Source organism: Physella acuta, unplaced genomic scaffold, assembly GCF_028476545.2.
Source record: "Physella acuta isolate Inbredline_101_S28 unplaced genomic scaffold, ASM2847654v3 ptg000242l, whole genome shotgun sequence".
In the NCBI taxonomy this organism is placed as follows: Eukaryota; Metazoa; Mollusca; class Gastropoda; family Physidae; genus Physella; species Physella acuta.
Genome location: NW_026731761.1, coordinates 403579 through 427944, shown reverse-complemented (window position 1 = coordinate 427944; position 24366 = coordinate 403579).

Sequence of the window (24366 nt, the reverse complement as noted above, 5' to 3'; positions counted from 1 at the left end):
GTCTTTTAACCCTCTCTAATTGGCAGTAAGGAACCTTGCAGTAGCAGAGGTCCTAATTGTTTCGCCCATCAAGTAACAAGGTACACATGATAAACAACAGATCCTCTGGGCTAATACTACCAACCTCAATAATGAAATGCAGTTTTGCCGTATTCTAAAGGTCATCGTAAAAACGTGTAGACTTAACAAATTAATGGTCGGGGGTCGGCGTGATCGAGTCGGTAAAGCTCATGGTTGCTAAACCTTAAAGTCTTAGTTCGAACCCTCGGGCAGATGAGGCTCGTTAGCTGAGGACAGCCACTCTTCTAGGAGAGACAACTCCAAAATCAAACAACTGCTGCCTTGTAGTTTGTTCTTGGTTGGACAAAGGCTATGGAAACAAATCCAAAAAGAAAAGCAGGCTGAACTCTGAGTCAATGGCCTCAATGGCGCATAACCAGTTGACACGTCATCCTTAATTGTGATGGAAGCATGGTCGAGTCGGCAAAAGCTCATGGTTGATAAATTCGAAAAAAAAAGTCTCGAGTTCAAATTCTCTGGCAGATAAGGCTCGATCACTCCCAACCAGTAGCGTACGCAGGGGGGGGGGGGAGCAGGGGGAGCGGCCGCTCCCCCTCTGGCCATTTTCAGTTAAGTGGCGCCTTTTTGGAAACTTTTTAAACTCAAAGTTTTAAACAATGATATTTGTTACAAAAATAGTTTTGGTCGGCACATCTATGTAAATCACAAGATTTCTTTTCATGCAGCAATAAAGCATTATTGTACTAGTCTAGTAGTGTCTACGTTTACAACACGTATTAACAGCTGCATCAGTTTGCCATTCTAAAAATAACCATTACGATGCATTGCAATGTTTAAAAAACCTCTACGGTAGTACCACTTGGCAAGAGGGGTGTTAAGTTTAAGGCAACTGTATAATGTATTAGCTTACGAATAATTGAATTAGAAAATGTTATACATAAAACTTCACACATAATTACTTTATATATACAGTTTGAATCGTGTGATTAATTAAAAAAAAATTACAATACAGAAACAAATACAACTGATGTGACACCTCTATTTAAATTTACTTATGAGCAAACTGCCTAGTGGTGGAGAAATTTTGACAAGGTCAACAACGCAGTGGCGGAACTAGAAAAAAAGGGCCACCCCGCAAAAATAAATTCTGGGCCCCCCTATATATATATATATATATATATATATATATACATATATTATATATATATACATATATATATATACACACATATATATATATATATATATATATATATATATATATATATATATATATATATATATATATATATATATATATATATATATATATATATATATATATATATATATATGCAAACACAGATTACAAACATTGGATAATCATTTCTGGCCTGATCGGGTTTTGAAAAACAAGCGTCTTTTTTTTATAAATTTAAACAAATTACATGTCACGTGTGAAATGCGTTAGTATGTTTTGAATTATTTTTTTTAAGATTTAGAACTAATCTATTTAATGTTTTTATATAATACTGCCTAACCTCGATTTATCAGCCGGTCAAAAGAATATAAAACGTGAAAGCTTTGTATGTGTAATGGTTTTTCGTGCTATGTTTATTTTTTTGTTCTTTTGTATTTTAAGTATTTGTTTTAAATATATTTCCTTTTTATGCTATGTTATTCTATAGAATGTATTTTTTGTTAAATTAATATTCAAGAGAAGTAGTTGCTTTTTAATTTGTGTAGTACAAATATATTAAAAGGAGCTTATAAACACCTCTATTTAACTATTTAAAAAAGGGAAATAAGTCTTGGAAGTGTTTTGAACGTTTGCCTCTTTCACACAACAGATCAGGCGTAAATCAGTGGCGGAACTAGAAAAAAATGGCCCCCCCCGCAAAAATTTTTTTTAGGCCCCTATATATATATATCTATATCTATATGTATATAGTATATATATATATATATATATATATATATTATATATATATATATATGTATATGTATATATATATATATGTATATGTATATACACAAATTTTCGATTTGCATCCCCCCCCCCTCAAGTTTTCGATTTGCACCCACCCCTCAAGTTTTCGATTTGCACCCCCCCTCAAACTTTCGATTTGTACCCCCCCCCTCGAGTTTTTCTCTATATATTTGCTATTTTTTGCCTTGGTGTCACCCCCCTAAATGGTGTCACCCGGTGCGGTCCGAACCCCCGCCCCCCCCCCCCTCCGAAAATTTCAAGTGCCCCCCCCCCCCACCCCCGAAGAAAAAGTTCTGGAAGAAACACTGCCAAAGACCCACCCATATTATAACCGAATATAACCCTCCCCGTTACGGGCTAAACATGAAATTAAACATTAATACATTCAAAGGTGATATAGATCTTTTGGTTGTTTTTAGGCTTAAAAGCTAGATCATTGTATCCTAAATTTGATTAACTTTAATGTATTTAGTGTTAATAACTAATGTTCAATTAATACGTGTACTAATTATAAAACAATTAATAATATAAGACGAGCCTTACCTTCCTTGTTGTGTGAATTAGACTCGTCAACAAAATACTTCATCAGGTAAATGAACAACTACTGACTAGTGTCTTTAACAAAATGTGCAGAAGTGGTCAGTTTACAGTTCAGTAGTTCATAGACGGTTCGTTAATCTATGCATTACATCTTATTGTAAGAGTAAGGTGTGGTGAGGGGTAGAGGTGAGGGGTAGGGGTGAGAGGGGGGTGAGGGGGGAGGGGTGAGAGTTGGAAGGTTCAAGGGAAGGGGACTAGAAAGTGCCGATAAACATCTACATCAATAGTGCCGACTTTTTCCGGTCGTCTAGAAGACCAGAATAGTCGCCGCAACATTTCCCCAGCCCGATTCAAAGCGTGCCGGCAAAAACTTCAGATGCTTCGCTAAAGGGAGATAACTTAAACTTTCACAAGTTTATTGATACAGTTGTTAAAGTAAAAATGAACGCAATTATAAATGTATGACATCGAAATAAATAATTATATTTTTTGTAGAGTCCAGGCCAGTAGTTTAAAACACACAATCATATATATATATATATATATATAATATATATATATATATATATATATATATATATATATATATATATATATATATATATAATATATATATATTTATTTATTTATTTAATAATGTAAACAATATAACAATCCTTTTTTGTTCTCCTAATCGACGCCACTAAAAGTAAAAAGGTAGGCTACGTCTTTGAAGTTGTCTATATGTCTGGCGGTCTCTCGAGCTATATTCTGTACATTTTTTTCAAAGACGTTTGCCGACTATCGTGTTTTTTTGAAACTGTAGAAGAAAGATAACTAGACCTCCACCTAATTTTAAAAAAAAATTTAATTTTTTTTTTGTTTTAATTTTTTTTTTTACATTTTTTTTTTTAAATAATTTAGCCAGATTTTTTGGGCCCCCAATCGGTCTGCCCCCTCCCCCGCATTGCGGTGTCTGGCGGCACTGTAGTTCCGCCCCTGCGTCTTTGAAGTTGTCTATATGTCTGGCGGTCTCTCGAGCTATAGTCTGTACATTTTTTTCACAGACGTTTGCCGACTATCGTGTTTTTTTGTAACTGTAGAAGAATAATAACTCGACCTCCACCTAATTTTTAAAAAAAAAATTTTTACTTTTTTTTTTTTTATTTTTTTTTTTTTTTACATTTTTTTTTAAAAATAATTTAGCCAGGATTTTTGGGCCCCCAATCGGTCTGCCCCCCTCCCCCGCATTGCGGTGTCTGGCGGCACTGTAGTTCCGCCCCTGCGTCTTTGAAGTTGTCTATATGTCTGGCGGTCTCTCGAGCTATAGTCTGTACATTTTTTTCAAAGACGTTTGCCGACTATCGTGTTTTTTTGTAACTGTAGAAGAAAGATAACTCGACCTCCACCTATTTTTTTTTTTTTTTTTTTTTTTAAATTTTTTTTTTAATTTTTTTTAAAATAATTTAGCCGGGATTTTTGGGCCCCCATTCGGTCTGGGCCCCCCCGCATTGCGGGGTCTGGCGGCACTGTAGTTCCGCCCCTGGCGTAAATTTGTCTACGCAACAGCATGTGTTAGCTACTGTATAACATCTCTGCTGTAGTAGATCTGTTTGTTATTTACAAAAGCTTTTACCGTCAAGTCAAAAATGCAAGAGTATTATTTTTTTTAAACTATAGAAAATTTATTATGGTCGGCTATCTATGGGCCCCTAAATGGCGTGGCCCCCCCCCCCCGCATTGCGGGTCTGGCGGCACTGTAGTTCCGCCCCTGCAACAACGTCATAACGATGAAGTAGTAGTATTCTTACAGTTTGGGCGATAGTGATTACGATTACAAACTATATGAAACAGTTACAACCCCCCATCCCCCATGGACCCCTCTGTAAACAAAATATTGTCATAATACCACTGCTACTTATTTAAATCTATTTCTGTAATATATATTTGTGTAATATATATTTGTGTAACATATATGTATGTTTAGAACAGTCATCTAAAAACTGACGCTATGTTCACTCTGAGTTGGTTATCTCCCCCCTCCCCCCCCCCCCCAACACACACACACACACCCCACCACGACAATTGTGTAGAGCGACATTAATGTCACACCTAGGTATACACTGGGTTGGATAATTGACCTAAAGTGAACGGACAGTGGTGAATGAATTTGAACCCCCCAACCCACCCCGAACTGATCTGTTAAGTACATGTATAAAAACGCGTAATGATGTACCAAAGTATCATGCCGCCAGAAATTAGCTTTTTAAACGTAAAACTATGTGAATATTGTTTTTGCAATTACCAGCAAAAAGGTGTGTGATCAATACAGTGATCTAACCCATACCTATCACTATGTTTAAAAAATGATCTTTAAAGAACACAAAGAAGCAGTAGTTTATTAAAATATATGCTCTGAACTAAAAGATCGGTCTTTAGTTAAATGTGGGCTGTTATTCCAAATATTTTTCTATTACAACGAAAAGTGTGGTTTTATACCAACTCTGATTTTAAAAAACTTTCATTATGCTGTAATACATTAGCATTTATCATGACGATATATTAAATTCTGATTATAGACAAAAACATTTTGTAAACACGAATAGTGTTAAACAATTTTATTTTATTCTTAAGTAATTATTTATTTGTTTTGACATTTAAAATTAAATGTGTAGATATATACATATTTATATTAAGAGAATGATTATTTCCCCTATTTCACTTGTCTTAAATAATTTTCCAGGAATTATTATGTAAGAACTTTTTTTTACAAGAATTACAAGACAGAGTGTGTTACGTTCATTGTTTTTGGTTGTAGTGTGTAAATATATATATATATATATATATTATATATATATATTATATATATATATATATACATATATATATATATATATAGATATATATATATATATATATATATATATATATATATATATATATTTATCTATATATATATATATATATATATATATATATATATATATATATATATATATATATATATATATATAGATATATATATAGATATATATATATATTTGTTTAGATTGACACATATAATTGTTTTGTCGCCCTACGTTGTGTTTTTTTTTCTTATTTCTCCAGAGTGCTACTTTTCAATTTATTTTACATCATAGCGAAGTAATGACATACAGCTAGTAATTATATATATATATATATATATATATATATATATATATATATATATATATATATATATATATATATATATATATATATATATATATATATATATATATAATACACGTATATAGAACGTGTTAAAAATTCGGCGACTTTTTTTGCTCATTTCGCTCCCCCTACAACGAAAACCTGTATACGCCTCTGCTCCCAACGCTAAAAATTAAGAACGAAGAAGAAGAATGATAATTTCATGAGTAGCGCGTGGTGTTGATTTTCTTGACCACTCACCCGTGCAGCTGAACGATGTAATCACACACGCTGGCAAACACGCTACTGGTAGACTCCCCCAGCAAACTGATCAACTCTACAGTCACGGGATCGAGGACCGCTGGACGTTGGGGGAAACCATTTCTCCCGGACGATTCTCTGAAGCAGGGTCAGTTCTTCGGGATTTCCCCGCTGTTTCGGAGCTTTCCTGAAAATTGAATTTAGTTTTTTGATTAGCCGTACCACTTAGCGAACAACACCAACAACCTTACCTAAACTTTAGTTATCGGTTAACAGTTTGATTAAATTTCAATTTAGGATACGCTTAGGAGTCATGACTAACGTGTCTTCTATTAGAACAAAACATTTGTTTTCTGCTACAAATTTTTACAGTCTAAATGAGTTTTAATGTTTTAAATACAATTTAAATAAGAACAATTACTTGTAAACGATCAGAATTTATAACGATAAGTAAGGTTCAAGTGTATAATTTAATTTTGGTAACGAATTACGACTTCCATTCATAGTCTGATAAAAATATTAAACAGTGTTTAGAAACGTTAAACATCTGGCTGTTATAACACCTAACAGGGACTTTTCTACCAATATGGGAGGATTCTGTAAAATGTTAATATTTAGCAAGTCACCGTATGTTAAATTAGGTCTGTCGATTTCGTTTATAGTTGACAGATCGCTAATACAAAATGGGACAACTGGTTTTGTAAAATTGTTTGAGAATTGAATTCGGGTTAGAGACACAAAAAAACCCAGCGTACTTCTAAATAACATCATGGACGGCAGTGTGTATGCCGTGTTTCTGTTTCTTCGTCTTTTTCTCGGTTTTTCTCCTTTTCTTCTTTCCCTGCCTTGAAGAGCTCCTCTGGTCAGGCAGTTCGCTGACGTCAGAGGTTTCAATGACGTCATTTTCTTTAAATTCCGGTAATGGCTGTAATACAAGATGTTGGCAATACGAATGTAATTGATCAGGTTATTTTTTTTTTTAAATAACTTCGATAGATCACAAAACGACATGCTATAGAGCAACAGGTAATGTCCTGGACCCGATATAATGTAGATGGACTGTGTTAATGTTGTGTTCTTGTTAAGTTTTGTATGCGCTATTAAACAGCTATTCATACCAGATTAGCTATACAGACCAACAAGTATTTGTCCAAATGTTTCGACTCAACAAGCTGTCAAACTCACGACTTCCGTGTTCACTACCTTGTATTCTACCACCCAGCCACCAGTCCCTCCACACTGGTTTGTCCCTATAGACCTTGTCAAACAGAGACCTCTCACATACCTTGGTCTTACTTCTTGTATCAAACTCACGACTTCCGTGTTCACTACCTTGTATTCTACCACCCAGCCACCAGTCCCTCCACACTGGTTTGTCCCTATAGACCTTGTCAAACAGAGACCTCTCACATACCTTGGTCTTACTTCTTGTATCAAACTCACGACTTCCGTGTTCACTACCTTGTATTCTACCACCCAACCACCAGTCCCTCCACAATGGTTTGTCCCTATAAACCTTGTCAAACAGAAACCTCTCACATATCCCAACCTTACTTGTTGTACGTTGTGACCCCATGACGTAACTTCCTGTGACGTCAGTTCCTGAGGGGAGCTTACATTCTCGGCAACAGATCCCAGAAAGTTTTCTTCCTGGAAGTCGACATTCCTTGGATGTTTTGTCTGTAATGTATCTGTAAGTAAACCATATTTTGTTTTCAAAATGTACTTTAAAACACATTATTATCTACATTTGCACACAATATACACATTGGACATGGCGAATAGGATTTCAACCTCCCATCCCTGCTACACGGTGGCGGAGTGGTCTAGCGGTAGCGAGCAGGACTGCTAACCCGTAAGTCTCGAGTTCGAATCCGGGTTCAAGTCAGTGGACAGTCCCTGAGTCCACCCAGCCCTGATGGGTTCCTAACTCACGTTAGGGAAAGTAAAGGCGGCTTGGCATAGTGCTGACCACACTATCTGTTCATATGTCGAGGTCACAGAAACAAGTGAACTCTACTTCACTCGCCCCATAGACCGTCAGGTTTGAAAGGGAAACTTTATTGTTTTACTTTTTATCCCAGCTACACATTGGGAAACTGCTAGGGATTCGAACCTTCCCTTCCATGCTACATATCGGACCGAATGGATAGGATTTGAACCTTCCATCTCTACTACACATTGGACCGAATGGATAGGATTTGACCCTTCCATCTCTACTACATATTGGACTGATGGATAGGATTTGACCCTTCCATCTCTACTACATATTGGACTGATGGATAGGATTTGACCCTTCCATCTCTACTACATATTGGACTGATGGATAGGATTTGAACCTTCCATCTCTACTACATATTGGACTGATGGATAGGATTTGACCCTTCCATCTCTACTACATATTGGACTGATGGATAGGATTTGAACCTTCCATCTCTACTACACATTGGACTGATGGATAGGATTTGAACTTTGTTAACTCTTCTTAAAAAGACCAGCGTTATTAGGAAATATTATCTTGTTAAAAACACCTCTAGATTTGTTATTAGATCTCCGTGTATGTTTCAGCTTAGTTTATAAATTTCGTATCTGAATCACAGAATTTATCAACCTTTTTTACATGCTTGCAACCATTGGTCATACCAAATACAACCTACAACACGATACTTTGTATATGAATTAAAACCATAAACTCTATAAGATTTACCACACCATTCGTAGGTCCTGAGTTTTGATCTTCACGCCACTGTATACGAAAAAAATTACATTTTCGATGGTCGGTCCTGAACTTCAACTCGCTCACGATTACATACGACTAGTAGTTCCCATATTCTGAACGTAAACCCTAACACCACCTAATATCCTACCATCAAATATCTGTGTCCTGTTCTCGACTTCGTTATATTGCTTGCTTTTTAAGGCTAGAGGGTTGACCTTTCCACCTTTTGACCCCGCGAGCATTGACCTTGACACTTGTACAGTCTCACCCTCATCTTTAAAAACTGCGCCTCTCTGGAATAAAAAGATACAGACAATAACGTATCAAAACCAAAGAAAAGGCGAGTCGTAATTTTCTAACAATAATAAACGTGCTCAAATAATTTTATTACTTGTTCTGACATATTTAAGATATTTATCATTGTGTGAGTAAATGTTAGGGAACGGTGGTTTATGTTACTTCCTGTTCATATTTCTCTTTAAAAAAACTGTATCATTATAACTTTTTTTTTACTTTAAGGATGCACATGCTATGGCTAGCAATTACCATTACTTAATGATTAATGGTTCAAAGAAATTTAAACTATTCATTAGTGGTAAGGGTGTGGTGCAGTGTGTGTTGGGGGGGGGGGGGGTGTAACTTACATCGAGATCTTTCTTAGACTTCCAGCCTTCAGGTAGGTGACGTGGATCTGACTGTGGCACCTGGAGAAACAGGTGGATTGAAATAAAACAGGTGGATTAAAAAAAACAGGTGGATTAAAAAAAACAGGTGGATTAAAAAAAAACAAATGGATTTGAAAAGAACAGGTAAATTCTTTGGAATCTCTCTGGTTAGGGGAGAACTTTTATTTCCCCAAAAATCGCGTACCACATGTAGGATACAGTTTATGTAACCTGTTTCTTTCATTTCAGAAATAATCGAAACAAGAAGATGGCGTTGGGTCACGTTTTGAGTTTTGGTGACTTTTCGGGAATGGCGCTTATCTGGACGCCTCAAGGAAGAAGGAAACAGGGAAGGTCAAGGGAGGCGTGGAGGTCAACAGCAGAAAAACAGCTGACAAGAGCTGGACTATCTTGGCGGAATGCCAAGACAATCGCCAGTAACCGTCAAAAATGGAAAAAGCTTTTTGTGACGGCCCGATGTGTCTTAGGCACAAAAGGGAAAAGATAACGAACCTGTTTCTTTAATAACAAATTTAATACATCATGTCAATATAGTAATATTTGTTATATTTTATCATACTATATACATCTACATTTTAGCAAACTCGAAGGTAAAAGGGCTGGAAGAAATCGTCAAAAAATGGAGCAGATTCCAAGAAAAAAAAAAGATATAAGAATTGTTTAAAACGTTGGAATTTCCTTAGAAGGATCGAAATCAAATCGTTTAATTGTGTCGTAAATAATTTTGCAACAGCTTTTTAACTTTCTGGAAATAAAATTTCATGAATTTGTGACGTGTCTACTGAATATTGAACGCGTATTGATTTTCATTGAACAGTGTACAAAGCAATAACAGCACACAAAAACACACAATAGCCGTCCTAAAATAATGCATTCCTTACAAAAACAGTTGTTCAATAGAATAATTCTTTTAAGGTGTTTTGTCGGAAACAAAAATGTTCTCTATGTAGTCAGGTAACTGCCAGAAAATTCTGCCTTCACTCCTCTCTCTAACCGTCTCCTTCACTCATTACCCCCAAAAACCCTCTCCATCACTCACCACCCCCACAAACCCTTTACATCACTCACCACCCCCACAAACCCTCTACATCACTCACCACCCCACAAACCCTCTACATCACTCACCACCCTCAGAGACCCTCTACATCACTCACCACCCCACAAACCCTCTACATCACTCACCACCCCCACAAACCCTCTACATCACTAACCACCCCCACAGACCCTCTACATCACTCACCACCCTCAGAGACCCTCTTCATCACTCACCACCCCCACAAACCCTCTCCATCACTCACCACCCCCACAAACCCTCTACATCACTCACCACCCCACAAACCCTCTACATCACTCACCACCCCCACAAACCCTCTACATCACTCACCACCCCACAAACCCTCTACATCACTCACCACCCCCACAAACCCTCTACATCACTAACCACCCCCACAGACCCTCTACATCACTCACCACCCTCAGAGACCCTCTACATCACTAACCACCCCCACAAAACCTCTACATCACTCACCACCCTCAGAGACCCTCTTCATCACTCACCACCTCCACAAACCCTTTACATCACTCACCACCCTCTCCAACCCTCTCCATCACTCACCACCCCCACAAACCCTCTACATCACTAACCACCCCCACAGACCCTCTACATCACTCACCACCCTCAGAGACCCTCTACATCACTCACCACCCCCACAAACCATCTACATCACTCACCACCCTCAGAGACCCTCTCCATCACTCACTACCCCCACAAACCCTCTCCATCACTCACCACCCCCACAAACCCTCTACATCACTCACCACCCCACAAACCCTCTACATCACTCACCACCCCCACAAACCCTCTACATCACTCACCACCCCACAAACCCTCTACATCACTCACCACCCCCACAAACCCTCTACATCACTAACCACCCCCACAGACCCTCTACATCACTCACCACCCTCAGAGACCCTCTTCATCACTCACCACCCCCACAAACCCTCTACATCACTAACCACCCCCACAGACCCTCTACATCACTCACCACCCTCAGAGACCCTCTTCATCACTCACCACCCCCACAAACCCTCTACATCACTCACCACCCTCAGAGACCCTATCCATCACTCACCACCCTCAGATACCCTCTCCATCACTCACTACCCTCAGAGACCCTATCCACCTATGTTTCCTCTAAGCTGCGCGGTTGCGCGGCCGCGCAGTAGTTTTTAACTGCCGCGTAGTCATTTTGTACAGTATGTATATATATATATATATATATATATATATATATATATATATATATATATATATATCCTTGTATAAGTCTTTCAGAACACCGAGCACATAAAATGCACTATGCACACGATTTTTTATCCCTTTAGAGGGAACATTGCTCTCCACCCCCTCCAACACTCAAAACATTCCCCATCATTCACCACCCTCTCCAACCCTCTCCATCCCATAGTATCAGTACACCCCCTCCCCCCCATCCCTACCATTCCTCGCGAACCCTCCCCATCCCTCAACCGTTAACTCTACATCAATGTTTCCTATCGATTATTGGTCTAAAGACGCAAGATGTAAAAATTTGAACTAAGGAACACGCTGAACGTTCATTGATTGGGTACACCGGCTTGTTGACACTAGATAGGCCGAGCAGAAAATTTCGATCACTCGATAACAACAGTATCGATGTCCTTGATTGGTAGCCTTCGCAAGGTCGAAGGCAGTAGCTGAACATCAGATATGATATAAGCTGAACATCAGATATGATAAAATGTAAGAGGTCTTTTTGGCAATTAGTGTTTCTTTCAGATTTTTTTTACTCCGATGGGGGGGGGGGGGTGCAAACTATTTATTTTCTATATATTTTTCTATATTTTTCTATTTCATTCGGTCAGCGAAAGAGATGGCCCCCAAGACAGACCTTGAGGCGGAGTCTTAATAACGAACAGAAGACGGCAGGGATGTCTTGGGAGGTTGCAAAATCAACAGTCGAGGACAGGGCAAAAATGGAAGATTATGGTGGAGGGCGTATGCTACACAAGGAGTAAAGAGGTTTAGGTCAAGTTAAGCCAAACCACGACATAAACCTTCAAATAAGCGACTCTATCGCTCTCTATTTTAGCTCTCTATCTTGTATTCAATCCTGTAGAGCATTCACATCAAAAGGTTTCAAATAAGGGGCTCTATCGCTCTCTATCTTCAATCCTGTAGAGCAGGGGTCTCCAAACTACGGCCCGCGGGCCGGATGCGGCCCGAGATGTCCGCTCATCCGGCCCGCGGAGATCTTTTTGTCCAAGGAAAAATCGTTTGTTGGTGATGGCTGAGGGACTTTGCCCAGAAAAATCAAAGACATGCCTGGAAGAAACTGGCCCCCGAACTGAAATTTGATAGTTAATGCGGCCCTCGGACTGAAAAGTTTGGAGACCCCTGCTGTAGAGCACCACAACATGAGCCGTCAAATGAGCCGCTCTATCGCTCTCTATCTTAGCTCTCTATCTTACATTTAATCCTGTAGAGCACCCAGGAAAGGAGCCGTCAAATGAGCCGCTCTATCGCTCTCTATCTTATCCTCAAACCGCGGGCCTGCAGTGGGCCACGACCTCGCGGCTCTGAGCCGCACTCAGCCGTAAACGAGCTCACGCCGTCCTGCTGTGAGATGACGTCACGCACGCTCACCACCTACTCGAGGTGAGTGGATTTCTCCCGGGGAACCAACGCCCTCACCGGGAACTTTGGCAGATCTCCAGCGCGGTTCCCGGGAGGGTATAAATTTCTTATCAGCTGCAGCGATCTCAACGCTCGGAGATTCTAGAGTGCCAGACGACACGTCACTATATCTGGAACTAGCTCGTTAAATATCTGCTGTGACCCCCCCCCCTCCCCATTCTGCCACTGCGTCTTAATTTTAAACACCCAAGTCTTGGCGACTATCCCGTTCACCCCCTCCACACTTTCATACATATATATTTGATAGACGTCGTCCAGAGATCAAAAATTGACCATAATTTGTGTTACGTATTAGTGTGGTTCTTTTGTTTTAAGGTATATATATATATATATATATATATATATATATATGTTATCCAATTGTACAGCTGGGTGTTGACAATTTTCATGAAATCGAAAAAAGTATGTGCCTCATTAAATGCCAACTGAGCAAAGAAACATTACAACCCGATTTTATTTATTTGAAAACAAATTTTTTAAAAATTAATTTGTTTACAAAATATTTATTTGGTTTAGCTAAGTACTCTTTGTATTCTAAACAGACTAAAATTATATATTTTAAATGCACAAAGTATAAAGCATAGTTATAATTTATACAAAATCTTTCAAACCATTTTATTTTGTTTCTTTTTCATCTATTTCAATGTTAAATAACTTTTTGAAAAAATATTTTTTGTTGTCTCCCTTAATAAAATAAATAATAAGGAACGACAACTGATTTGGAAGCAACAAACAGAAATTAATGTAATTAATGTAATGTAATTAATCTAATGAATATAACACAATTTTATTTTTCAACATTTTACTCTTTCTGTTAAATAATGCTGTGTTGCATTATCATATGTATTACATACATTAACAATGCTGCACTGCATTATCATATTTATCAACTACATTAAAATTTCTTTAACCGAGCCTTCCATGGCGCTAGTCAGCTACTTTTCAGAGACACACGAAGGGATTCTTTCGGGCAATTTTTTTCCTGGGGGGGGGGGGGGGGGAGCACATGAGACTTGGGTGGGGGTGGATGTTGACACTGGTTAAAGTAAATATTTTCTATATAAATTATATACTTTTTTTTTCTTTTTCTTTCGCGAGGGTTGGGGTGGGGGGAGATGGCGGTGGACGTGGACGTGTACTGGGAGTGGGGGGGGGGGGGGGGCGTTCCTGAAAAAGTTTCGTATCACGATTCTCATTTCGGGGATATGATTATAATCCAGAGATATTAGAGTTTGTTCTACAAAATACAATACGTTAACTAGCTGGCTTCTATCCTATGTGTGTCTGATTTTATATCTCAAAATATAGCCTTTATATATATATATATATATATATATATATATATATATATATATATATATATATATATATATATATATATATATATATATATATATATATATATATACATATACATATATATATATATATATATACATATATAAAGATCTGGAGTTTCATGGGAGCTAACATCCTAAATTATTGCAGAGTGTGGCACACGATCTAGCGACGCCACTAATGTTTGCTTAGTTGTTTTGTTTTTTAACCTTTCATAATTTTTTATCCCATGTATCTAAGGGGGCGTACTCGTCCTTTTGCACTTTTATTTTTAAAACTCCAACTCCATAGCAACCTATATAAACAACATACGCCCATTTTTTATTGATCGCATCGAACGTTTCTAAGGATTTGTATTTGCTTGTTATACACACAAAAATTATAATCGATTAATCTACGTTTCGTCATTGGAACAAATTCTCACTTTGTAAAAAGTATTCCTCGAAACAATGAAACAATTCATAAATGATGCAGTGTACAGTGTAACAATGATTCCCTTTTTTTCTACTCTGAAGCCACTCCGTGAAAATCAATAGCGGTGATGACCGAACAACAATGCCCATTCAAGCGTTACATCGTTATTTTTGACGATCTGAAACTTAAGACCCTGTTCAATCGACCGAATCCAGTCAATATCCTTTTCCGCAGCATTTTTATTTTAATTTTATATTGTTACGTTTACTTGATCGAGTTTTTTAGTTTACAATCGGAGAAATTTATTTTTCAAATTTAAAAATTTGGTAGCACACATAATTAAAGTTACGAAGATAATTCGTTAGATTGAAACAAATACGTTTTAAGAAAAGTTTTTTAAATTATTTTTTTTTTTAAATTGTGGAATATATACATATATATTCTTTTACTGTAATGATCTTTTTATAGAGCCGATGATAACTGAAAATGTAATGAATGGAATGGGAATTCGAGAAAAAAATATTCTTTTTTAATAGATACCTTATATTTTAATTAAAGGGGTTGGGTGGGGTGGGGCGACTATAATCTATATGACACATACCAAGGGGTTGGTGGCTTCAAATTTTTGTGACTGTGAGCCATGCAGAGGCGTAGCGAGGGGGGACATATGTCCCCGGGCGCCGACCTTAGGGGGCACAAAAATGGGTTGGAAAAATAAATTGAAAGGTTGAGGGGGGTTCCAAATCGAAAGTTTGAGGGGGGGGGGATGCAAATCGAAATCTTGAGGGGTGCAAAGCGAAAGTTTGTCCCCGGGCGCAGGGAAGGGTCGCTACGCCTCTGGAGCCGTTGTAAGGGAGGTGGGTTACGACTTGTAATGCAGAATATATTTCTGTAAGAAAGCAGTATGAAACTTGTAAACGTCATTTTATGGTATTTTGTGCCGATTTGTGTGTGTGTGTGTGTGGGGGGGGGGGTGTAGAATGGTAAGGGGGGGGTGTAAAATATGTTAAAATTGCACGACATTTTTATAGACGACACATGTCCTTCATTTATTATTATTTATTTTTTTTTTGCGATTAAGTGAAAACCATAAGACAGAATAAACGGAGGTTGTCCGCGAAAGACTTACACAGCGTTTATACTTGCGACATGCATACTATACATGTTTTTAAAAAAAAACACATCGCCATGAGTTAATTATATCAGAATATCTATAGGGTGGGATGGGTGGGGGGGGGGGGTTCTCGACACGTATATTATACATGTCGCAATTGTAAACGCGGTTTTATAATACACGAATAATAAGATATGTAGTGGTAAACCATAAGATCCTAACAGGGGCTGTCCACGAAAGGTTTGTGATAAGAAATGTAGTTTTCTATCTTTTGAATGTACGTACAATCTAACTGGAAAGGAATCAGGACATCTGATATGGGACGATGACAATGATGTTAATAATAATGATGATAGCGATGATGTTGCTGATAATGATGTTAATAATGATGTTGATTATAGCAATGATATTGTTGATACAGATGTTAATAATGATGATGTTCATGATGACAATGATGTTGTTGATACAGATGTTAATAATGATGATGTTCATGATGACAATGATGTTGTTGATACAGATGTTAATAATGATGATGTTCATGATGACAATGATGTTGTTGATACAGATGTTAACAATTATGAAGTCGACGAAAGCGATGCTGTTGTTAATGATGTTAAAACTGATGATGTTAATAGCGATGATGTTATTGCTAATGATGTTGATAATGAAGATGTTGACGGTAAAAACGATTTTGCGTTCAAATAAACACGAAAGCTACTGCTCGTTAAATAAATAGATTGAATATTACAATAGGTTCAATAAAGTAATGATTTTCTATTCGATGTTTACTAACCCACTAAAATACAAATTAAGTCTAATTCAATTCTGTATTTTAAATGTGAAAATAAATAAACATGCTCATTCTAAAATGAGAGGCTCATCCCAACACTAATACATGAAACACGTAATGCAACCAGTAATCATTAAAGGACCCTTCTTACAAATTCAACTTCAACCGTAATACCGCGTTTACACTTGCGACATTTATACTATACATATCTGGGGTTAAAAAGTTAAAAAGTTAATGTTGCATAAAAGCCTTTTTTTTTCCACGGAACATGTATACTAACTTGCTGCGGGTTTTTTTTTTCACCCTAGACATGTATAGTATACATGTCGCAAGTGTAAACACGGTTTGGCAGGACGCTTTTTTAAGTCAATTGAAACATACAAACGTAGCTAAAAAATGAAGAAGTTATTTCTTTGATTTCTACACATAAATGGATAATGAATAATGTTGTCAGTACTGTGTTTCACACCACATTCCCAAACTCTAGAACGCCCAACCAACTCACACACCGACACTAACAACAACTACAACAGATAATCTTTTCTTCAAAGGACCGTCAGTAAGGAAACCGCAGCTTTTTTGAGACATCTCTTCGAAATGGAATTTATGTAAAAAAAATATATACATTTATCAGTGTCCGCCTCCCTCCCCCCCCCCCCCCCGGAAAATTTAGTCCGCCCCCTTCGAAAATATCTAATCCCCCCCACCCCCCGGAGAAAAAAAAGGATTAAAAAGTCTGAAAGAAACACTAAAGGAAACTCCTGGGTCAAACCACTGCAATATTTTGAACATCCCGTGTCGCTGCTGCGGTAAACAAAGATAAAATCCATACTCACCGGTTTCAGTTGCCATGGTAACGGCGGCGCCTCCGGCTTGGAGAAGCGTATCCGGCGGCGGACCACGGAGTTGGGGATGTAGCCGTCAGGGGCGATGATGGGGTTCCGGGTCAGCAGGTACCGCTCCCACTGGCTCAGCTGCGATAGCTGCCCCTCGTTGTACTCTGGTTCTGTTGGCGTCGGGGTGGGGGGGGGGGGGGGGGGGGGTAAGGGGGGGGGGGGTTAAGTTATAATAGTGAGATTTTCTGTACGCAGTATTTAATTACAACTTTGAAATATGGGATAATGTGTCAATGTTAAATACTTAAATTTTAAAACCATTGGCAGTGGCGTAGGCAGGGGGGTAGGGGGGGGGGGGGTCATAACCCCCCATAGACCCCTCGGTATATATAAAAAAAAGTATGAGGGGGGTGCAAATCGAAAGTTTGAGGGGGGGGGTGCAAATCGAAAGTTTGTCCCCGGGTAAAAATTGTACCTCCCCCCCTTAAGACGATCCTGCCTACGCCACTGTCCATTGGACTATTTGGACTCTACTCAATATTAACTACTAAATATTTAAAATGTGGGATATTTATTCAATATAACATTTGTTAAATTTAGGGTCATCATCTAAATATTAAATTAAAAATCATGGGCTATTCAAACTGTTATTTTCTTTTTCAACATAGACTATTCAAACTTAATATTTTAAAATCAAGAGCTATTGAAAATGTTATTGAAATCACGGAATTTTTTGCTTATTCAGTATCAATTTTTTTTTTTAAACTGTCAAATTTTAGAACAGTGGGCTATTTATTACAAGCTTTTATTTAACTTGCTTCCTCGTGCAGTCGGTCGACAGTCTGTCTGTTGTCATAGATCGAAACGCTCGTGTGAAATTTCGGGCACTTCTAACTGACAGATTCGTTTCAAAGTTGGCACGTGGGTCAAGACATGAAAACAATGCAATCTAATACGGTGTGCTTCTTACATATTAATAAAAGTATCCAATAGAAAATATAGTGACCCGCGCCTTTCTTTATAGTTATTTAAATATTAGAGTATTACAATATATTGATAGAAATTCATTTTTTTCTACTTTTTAGTATATCAACACATAAAAGCTTGTTATTTAAAAGTTTTTAATGACATTTTTTTTCAATAACAAAACTTTAACTTTATTTCGGTCTGGATATTTTAAGCAAAAAAAAAAATTCTGACATCTTTTTTTTTAATAAGTCAGTTTTAACATGTTCTCCAAAACATGTAAGGAAAGCGTTTATGTAATAGCCACTATATAGGGGTGTCCGGTCATAAACTCCCTTGGGCCAAAATTCCACGCGACATAAACCCCATGGATAATCCCCCCCCCTCTCCCCTGGGTTTGATATCCAGGGAGCTATTGACCGGAAGCCATATAATGGTCCGTCCTAGTTACACCTGCTACGACCAGTAAATGACCAGACGCACATACTCTTCTACGGATATTTTCCAATGTCCGCGAGATTACAGCGGTAGCAGATTAGCAGATTATAAGCTGTGATTTTAACTGACTAGATTAGCAGATTATAAGCTGTGATTTTAACTGACTAGATTAGCAGATTATAAGCTGTGATTTTAACTGACTAGATTAGCAGATTATACGCTGTGATTTTAACTGACCAGATTAGCAGATTATAAGCTGTGATTTTAACTGACTAGATTAGCAGATTATACGCTGTGATTTTAACTGACCAGATTAGCAGATTATAAGCTGTGATTTTAACCAACTGACCATCCCGTCCTAGGCGCTTAATTCTGTTAGATAATTTTTACCAATACAGAATGAGCCTAAACGTTTGAGTGTTGTCACCTAATTAATTATCATGACGTCATGTAGTGGTTGAAGTCTAACGGTAGGTGACGTATTACATTTATGTTCTATTTGTTTGTTTTAAATTTACTTTAGCAATTTTTTTTATCAGTAAACTAAAATTGAAAATAAAACCTTAAATTCGAAATCACCATGGTAACTACAATGTTTACCTTTAGGAATAGCATGGCTCCATTCCATCACCGAAATAAAACACGTTTTCAAAACAATCACCAAACAAGACGAATTTCCCACACACTAAAATCTCCTTTATATCAACATTTGTGTATCAAGTCCCTAAAGCCTGCCTTGAAATAAAACCCTCTTTTGTTGTAAACCAATAGCCCGCTTCGCCAAAACACAAGTCAGTTCAGACGTTTTGGCTAGGAGAGTATCCCCGTTTTAAAAATAAAACGAGAAAAAACGAAACATCAATTATTTGTACTGCTGCCCATTGGAAGACGTCTACACGTGACGCATTAAACCAATCGATGTAACCACTCATAGGTTAGTGGACTCTTCATCAAACGGAGGTAAAAATCTATACGCAGACGATGGCGGTGGGAAAGAATTCCACATTAATTACCATTCACGAATAGCTACGGCGTATAGAGCCGATTTGTTCATAAAACAAAATATCGAACGTTATGTTAGAGTGACCGGAAACATAACTCAGCATCATGCGCTAAGGAAAATTGCACTGAATAATATTGCGCTAGAAGAAAATTGCTCGCCAAAATAAAATGCGCAAAATAAAAATTACGCATAAATAAAAACTGCAAACAGAATATTGTTTTGTATAGTTGACCAGAGTTTCTTCCAGGCATCTCTTCGGGGGGGGGATTTTTTACCGCCCCCCGAACGAAATGAAATTTATATAATTTATATAGAAAATATATACTTTTAACAGTGTCCGCCCCCCCCCCCCCCCGAAGAAAGTTTACCGCCCCCCCCCCCCCCGAAAATTTCAAGTGCCCCCCCCCCCCCGGAGAAAAAAGTCTGGAAGAAACACTGTAGTTGACAAAAGCATGACGTAATTTTAACACAATTAAAATCGATGAGTAATTTACCAGCACGAATAGAAATTAAAGAAATATCAAGATTTGAACGTCACAAACACCAACGAAACAGAATAAAGTATATAATTAAAATAGAAAATATGTACCTTAACCAGTTTAATCGGTTGATCTGAAATTGAGGCACTTGTTGAAGTCAACTTGATGTCCCTGTGATTAATATTTAAAACCTATTTATATCTTCTTGTGGCTACAATTGGTATGCAGCTTATGTAGGCTATACGTCAGGAATCACAACAATCATTATATCACATGGACAAGTTGTACCGTGTTGTGGTTATATTAGTGGTCCTACAGTTTCTCTATATGGAACGGCGTGGTCGAATGGTAGAGCTTTTGGTTGCTAACCCGAAGGTTTCGAGTAAGATCTGGATAGGACGTTTACCCAGGTCTGATGGGCATTTGACTTGCGTTACAGTTATGGAAAGTAAAGACGGCTGTCCGATGGACCTTTAGTTCTAAAGAGGAATCTTTTTTTTACTTTACAGTTTCTCTGAGTAGAGGAGAGGCAGGCATGTAATGAATAAGTAGAAGGTATTATTAATATATGGTTACTACTATCACTGAAGAGAAAGCATGAACTATATTTATTTGTTACTCTCAAACATCTTAGGGTGGGAGCCATTGTTCCCTCTAAGGGGAAAAAGATCGTGAGCAGAGTGCATTTTGTATGCGCGGTGTTCTAAAAGTCTTATTCAAGGATACATGTATTGTAGAAAATTGACTACGCGGCAGTTTAAAACTACTGCGCGGCCGCGCTACCGCGCAGGTTAGAGGGAACATAGGAGCGTGGTCAGGAGGGAGAGCGTATGATTGCCAACTCCAGAAGTCAGAGTTTGAAGTCACGGGCAGATGAGGCTCGATAGCTGGGACAACAACTTATCTAGGAGAGAAAACTCCAAAATCAAACAACAGCAGCATTGTTGTTTGTTCTTGGATTGACAGAGGCTATGGAGGCTAATCCAGAAAAAAAAGCAGGCTGAAAGCGTTTAAGTAATACTTAATTATGAACTATGTTGAAGAAAATATTTTCCAATTTTGCTATTAAGAACAAAGGAGAAAAAGAAACAACCAGCACTTTGCCATGTAGCTTTTTTTTTTTTATTATTATTTTTTTTTTTTTGTGTGGCAAGGGCTATGATCGCAAATCGCAATTCTAGAAAGAAAAGGAGGCGGAAATCGGGGCAATGGGGTATAAGGCGAATAACACGATGACACGTAATGCTTAATTGTGTTGGAGGAAATCCTCTTTGAAATGACAACTTAGAACGAAGAAGAATCCACACGTCCATAAATGACGTCACACTCGTAGGAGGGAGGGGGGGGGCGTAATTTTGTGACGGTGTGTGATGAGGGGGAGGGGGGGGGGGTCAGATGTTGCGACGTCACACTTTTGGATTATAAAAAAGCAATGCTAGAAAACTAATTTTAGAAGTTGTTTTGCGTTTTAGAAAACTGTTTTAATAAATTGTAATAGTAATTGATCAAAATACTCTACGTTGACAGAGTTCAGACAAGATTTTGGAAAAATATCGATGTTTTAAGAAAGAATTCAACTGCAATTTTGAGTGGGGTTGTAGGCGGAGGTGTGACGTCATTTTAGGGAAGGGGTCTGGCTTTTTGTGACGATGTCCAAAAAAGCGTGACTTCATTTATGGATGACCCCTTGGTGCCCTAACATCTGTACACCTCTAACCACAGCCAAGTTGGTCTTGCCCACCCTGCGCCCACCATCCGCCACTGAGACCAGCAACTGATGTAGAGGCGTCGCGAGGCAGAGATGACACCCGACCTAGCGACGCCACTGAACTGATGTAAGCATTGATCTGTCTGTCTGTGTGACACAGTAACCAGGTCTAACCGGGATAAACGAGGTTTATATGCTCAACCCGCCTAATACAAAACGCGGTGTTTAGATAAGGCGTTTGATTCCTCGATTAGCGGCCCGATTGATTTGCTGCGTGGGCTAAATTGAGTAGATTTTTTTATAGAGTGAATTACTCCCCTTGGGCTGTTTGTATACGAGATCTCTGCAATGGTATAAAAATAAATGTCCCTATGATTTTAGAGGCGTTGCTATAGCCAGTGTTTCTTACAGACTTTTTTCCGGGGGGGGGGGGGGGGGGCGGACAACATTTTCCGAAGAGGGGACGGGGGAAGGGGGGGGGAATGACGGACACTGGTAAAAGGATGTTTTCTATATTAATTTCATTTCGTTCGGGTGGGAGGGGGTGGGGGGGGGGGGTGGGGGGAGGGCGGTAGACTGGAAGAGATGCCTGGAAGAAAGTCTGGCTACATCACTCGTGCAATTATTTTTAAAATCAAACTTCAGACATCCAATATAACAGTTCGATTACTGCACAACAAAGGTAAATTAGTATTTATTTATTACTTTTAAATAAAATAACTGATTGAAAACTTTTTTTTTAGAAATTATATTTCCTCTGGATTGTGTTTAATTTTCGTAGATGGGGGCGGGGAATATGTGAAACTAAATGGCGTCAGAAGACTTGGTGAGGATAGGGTGGGGGGAATCAGGTATTTTGCGACTGGGTCAGAGTTTTTTCCAGGCATCTCTTCGGGGGGGGGGGGGGGGCGGCAATCTCCGAAGAAAGTCTACCGTCCCCCGAATGAAATGGATTTTATGTAGAAAACATACTTTTATCAGTATCCGCACCCCTCCCCCCCCCCTCGGAAAATGTTGTCCGTCATAGCCCCCCCTCCCCTCCCCGAAAATTTGAAGTGTTCCCCGAAAAAAGTCTGGAAGAAATACTGCTGAGGAGAGTTGAAAATCGCAAGTCGTCAAATATGGAGCGACCCTTAAGCCTTAACTAAAAAGACAAAAAAATCTTAACGTAATTAATTAAATAGCAGATCAAACTAAAACCATATTGTACCTGATATAGATTCTCTAGTAACTTAAGAGTGATATAGTTTCCCTACCCATTTAAATTTTAAGTATCGAAATCAGGCAGAGCGGGTAATGACGACCAGATTTCGATGTAAGTTGCCAAATCGGATTAATTATTCACCCCAAAAGGATCTGTTTTAGATGCTGAGTAAGTCAATGGGGGACCATCAAAACTTTACGGCCCGAGGCGTAAATTGGCATGACGTCAGAATGGGTTTTATTCGTGCTGGACACGAATACTGAGCTGGTACATTAAGACAGTAAATTGTTGTGATCATGCACTTTCGTGGTAGTTTTAATGCATTCCCTGCCATGATGTTGGCGGTCGTTTGTGGTCTTGTTGGGTAGGCAGATCTTGAGGATGTGAGAAAAGTTTGAATTGCTCTATAAGATGTTTTTAATATAAATTTATATCGATATAAGTGGACATCAGGAACGACAAGGGTGTGAATACTTACATATATATATATATATATATATATATATATATATATATATACAGAGTTTCTTCTTTGCCCCCCCCCCCCGGAAAAATTCTACCGCCACCCCCCCCCCCCCCCAACGATATGAAATTTATATAGAAAATATATACTTTTAACAGTGTCCACCCCCCCCCCCCCCAAAATTTCAAGTGCCCCCCCGGACAAAAAAGTCTGGAAGAAACACTGTATATATATATATCTTGTATTCGACTCCACTGACACCACTAATTCCTGCCTACTTATATAATTTCGATACTCTTTAATTTAAAAAAAAAAGTAAATATAAGTGAGACGAGCATACTTTCAATTTTCTAACCCACCCCCCCCTCCCACTGGTGTATATATATCTCCACCCCTTATATAAAATATAAATAAAAAGCTATATTAAATTATGACATTGTTTTTGGCTATTTAAAATTGTGAAGTCTTGTCAAAGTTAGTTTTTATTTTAATTTTTTTCTCTCACTATGAACATTTTAGAAAAAA